The following is a 5,048-nucleotide window of genomic DNA, read 5'->3' on the forward strand; positions in this document are numbered from 1 at the left end:
TTATAATGGGCCTAATAATAATAATACAGCGCTATAAAGCGAAACATTATGATGATGATTATAATGGGCCTAATAATAATAATACAGCGCTATAAAGCGATCCAAAATTCGACATTATTAGGATTTTTTAAATTTATATTTTGTTTTGAAATCCCTTTTTTTAAACAACAATAACGAAGCACCTAGAGGAAAACCACTGCCTTGTTTGTTATCATAGCCCAAGATGTGAAGTATTCGTCTTACAACTTTTCACAAAATTTCTTTTTATTTTTATTTATTTTTTGTTTGTAAATTTTATTTTTTTTAAATACAAAAATAACGGAGCACCAAGTGCACTACATCTGCAAGTGTTCGTCCTACAACTTTTACACAATTTCAGGTAGGAACCAACATAACGTATCTGTATTGTTATCATCACTTAGCCCACTGTACGTGTTGGCTATAATATTATAATGCTATTTTCCGTTCTATAACATGGTCAAAAATGTAATACTATTTGGAATGTTTTGTTTGAAAATTCCCTTTTTTCAAAAATAACGGGGCGACAAGCGCTACGTGTTATAATGGACTTTAGATGTGCAAGTATTCGTCCGACAATCTTTTCAGATTAGGCCTACAGGTAGGAACCAACATAGCAATACTGTACTGTTATTAACACTTAGCCAACTGTATGTGTTTGTAATTGGCATATTGTATAATATTATTATAATAATGATTAAAATTCTATAAAGTGATTTATTTATTTATTTATAAAAATTTGACTAATTTTAGAATGTTTTATTTAAGTATGGAAATTTTGTTTGTTTATAAAATCAACGGAACGCCAATTGGGGACTCGCTACCGTACACCTGTTATGATGGACTTGAGATGTACAAGTAATTGTCCTACAATCTTTTCTACAAATTAACAGGTAGGAACAAACATAACGTACATGTATTGTTATCCACACAGCCTACTGCATTTGTTGGATATTGGGATAGTATGTAATAATGATTACATTTCTAAAGTGGTCCAATAATTGACATTGTTTTGAATAAAGTTATATATATTTTGTTTTAAATTATTTTTGTTTCAGAAAAATAACGGATCACCAAGTAGAAAATCGCCACTAAATGTGTTATAATGGCGTTTACGTGTAAGTAAGTTTTCCACAAATTACAGGTAAGAACCAACATAACGTATGTATTGTTATCAACCCTTGCCTACTTTTATCTTGTGTGTTGGCATACCATATAATATTATTATAATAATCATTTCAGTTCGATAAGGTGGTCCAAAGTTTGACTTTTTTAAGTGGAATATTTTATTTATATTTTATTTGGAAATCTCTTTATTCTTTTTTTAAATACAAACAGAACGGAGCACGAAGATGGAAATCTAATGTCCAAGTATTCGTCCCAGCTTTTCCACAAATTACATGTAGGAACATTATTGTTTTCAGCACTTGGCTTACTCTAGCCATTGCTATATAATATTATAATAATGATTACAGCTCTATAAAGTGTCCAAAATTCAACATTAATTTGAATGTTTTATTGATAAACCGTTTAGAAATTGCTTTTTTTTTTTTTTTTTTTTTTTTTTTTTTTTTTTTTTTTTTTTTTGCAAAAATAACGGAGCACCAACTTGGAAATCGTTACCATACTGGTGTTTGTCTTAGTGTGCAAGTATTCGCCATACATCTTTTTCAAAAATTACAGGTAGGAACGAAAATAAGGATACTGTATTGTTATCAACACTTTTTTTATATATTTCCATGAACCGACAAATACGAAGATCGCGATTGAAAAATTACTACATTTTGATGCCAATTTCATGTATTTATTATTTAAAATATATTAAATAAATTGTAGTTTACAATGTAGGTCACAATGTTTATATATCAATCTATTAATTAATTAGTAATTACCTAATTTAAGATATTAATTAAGATTGTATTAATTAAGATATTCGTAAAGTTCTTGTAAAAGTTATTACATAATTGCAGTTTATTTACACGGCATCTCGACGAATATTCGTCACCTCGTGTGAACCATCCTGAGCTCTCCTTACCAAAAATACGCGGTAATCGCGCGATAGTATTAGCATTTGCATACATAAAACACTTTGGCGATGCTTTTGTTTTTTGTTTTTGTTTTGTTTTACATTTACATCCATCATTAGGCCCACTGAATTGTTTAAATGCTTAAATAATTGAAAACATAAATTATGTGGATTAAATTCTCATTTTATTTACAATGTACGGTAATTTATAAGATTATTTTTTTAAACAGAATAAAATAGGTAACATTTTATTGAAAAAAAAACCAGATTTTACATCTATAGACGTAAGTTGATTTAATATACTGAATCATTATTAATGGTATATGCCTATACCTATTATATATTATTATAAATTAATCAACAAATATCTCATTAATCACATTATCGCAAATAGGCCTATTGAAGTATTATTGAAGTATTATTAATTCTTTATTAAAGCATTATTCGAGCACCTTAATTATTATTATTATTATTATTATTATTATTATTATTATTATTATTATTATTATTATTTTATATATTATTTATCAACCATACTAAAATTGAAAACACGAATTATGTGGATAAAATTATCATAGAAAAATACTTATAATTTATAAGATTATTTTTTAAAACAGAATAAAATAGATAACATCTATATTTATAAAAAAAAAAAACAGGTTTTGCATTGACGCAAGTTGATTTAATATATGCTGATTCATCGCATTATTCAAACAATTATTATTCATTATTATAGTATTATTCGAGCACGGTTATTATTATTATTATTATTATTATTATTATTATTATTATTACTACTATTTTATTTTTAATTTTTGTTCTATTTTTTGTTTTATGTATGGGCCTAGATATATGTATATATTTAATAATTAGAAATAATTATAATTAATTGTAAAACATATATAATATAATGTTAACAATAATATAGGTTAGGCTAGACCTAACCAATTATTGATACCATAATAGATAAAACATCCATTTCATAATTAAACAGCAGCTTTTTGGGTGGCAGTGCCGATAGAAAACTGCAGTGTTTTGGCACTGCGGCAGTGCCGATAGAAAATCGGAGTTTTTTTCGCACTGCGGCAATAATGCCGATAGAAAATAACAGCTTTTTTCGCACTGTGGCAGTGCCGATAGAAAACAGCAGCTTTTTGGCACTGCGGCAGTGCCGATAGAAAACAGCAGCTTTTTGGCAGTGCCGATAGCCTCAGCCCTCACACATGGACGAGGCGGATCGGATGGAGGATGCGGAAACATGGAAAATTGCAAAACATAAGCACATCTCTAGGAGGCGCTCTTTAAAAAAAAATGTCCCTGTTATAATGAAAGACCCCTCCAATTAAGGACCACTATTCTGTCGTCCCAGATTTCTTTTATTTTATTATTCTAATGAGACCAAAGCTGCTAAATACCAAGGCAACCCCGGTCCCAAAAGTGATCTTTAATTGGAGGGAGAGACCGGTAATATGTACCAAGCTCTCGGTTCCTTTAATTTATAATAACAAACTTATAAATTGCGTGTTTGTCTGAATTAATAGATGAATAAATAAATAAATACATCGAGAAGACGGTAATCCTGTTTCATCGTGTTTTAACTGATGGATAATTAAGAAAGTGTCAGTTTGTTTCTTGCAGTTCATTTATAAGTAGGTAGGCCCCTATGTAAATTTTGAGCTTATAACGGATTCTCTTTTTTTTTTATATAAGAGCTACATTTGTGCCCGAACTGAAAATATTTGAGAGACTGATGCAATATCTGGAAGAACAACTTTACCAATAAAATGAAGACCAGAATGGCGGTTCGTTGAAGAATCGTTGTCATCAAACTGAAGTAGGCCTATTTATGGCTGCCTCTCCGGTTTTCTTATTTCGATTCAAACTTGTTGTGTTTGTATTTTTTCGTGTACATATATCAAATCTGATCATAGAGGTTGGCCTATGTATTAGTACATTTTTTTCAAGTGTTAAAAGAGAACTAGCAAAATGATTTTTTGTTCTAGTGTGGATTTTTGTTAAGCGATCTTTTGTTACTTTTTCGCCAGTGACGTCATGGTAACTTCATTTAAAAAAAGGCAAAAAACGATTTTAATCTTGATTCTATTATAATGGCATATCAAAAATCCTCTCTAGAACAAAAAATAATTTTGCTTGTTCTCTTTTAATACATGAAAATATTGTAACAATTGTGATTTATTAGTCAGTCAATTGTGGGTACTCATTGCTACAATATTTTTTTTCTAATTATATCATGCTTTATAATTATTTGGGGGATTCCTTGGTAACCGACGTTACAATTCATCCTTTAATTATAGTCACTTTATATTAAAAACATGAAAAATCTACAGGGAATTATTTTTTATTGCTACATGGTAGCACTATGGAAATGAAATATAGGAATTAAAAATTAAGATTTTTGGAAAGAAAATAATGAAATTATGGCTCTAGAAATAGAAGTTCATATGCATCAGCCGAATGTAGTACAATTGTTTATCAGTGTGATTAATCTGCTCAATAAACAATTTTAATTACTTGTGCAAATATAAAGATGTGGGTAACCCACATCTTTATATACGACTTTTCATGGATCTCGACCTGCTATGTAGGCCCTCTTTAGGCTAGACGATTAAGCAAGCCAAGGACTTCGCTAACTTCCATTCCTCAGTATTAAAATCCTTCCATTGATGGGCACTGTCTAAAACTTTCTTCCAGCTTATCTTTGAAAATATTGTAACTTTTTCGTCTGCAGTTGGCTCAACATGAATTACACAGGAGCCAGTGAGCTTCCATGACGGCCTAGGCTCGGACATGACACGTTGTTGTTTGTTGTTATTTCGCTACGTCATCAACGTGTATCAATACATTCATTATCCACCATCAACTAAACTGCCTTAGAGGGAAAAATTGGTTCGTGTGGAAATCGAACACACAACCTTCATGTTTGCCATTCATTATCCACCATCAAATAAACTGCCTTAAAAAAAAAAAAAAAAAAAAAAAAAAA

The sequence above is a fragment of the Anneissia japonica genome, unplaced genomic scaffold (assembly GCF_011630105.1).
Source record: "Anneissia japonica isolate Jap-2015-1 unplaced genomic scaffold, ASM1163010v1 scaffold288288_len553704_cov182, whole genome shotgun sequence".
Taxonomy (NCBI): Eukaryota; Metazoa; Echinodermata; class Crinoidea; order Comatulida; family Comatulidae; genus Anneissia; species Anneissia japonica.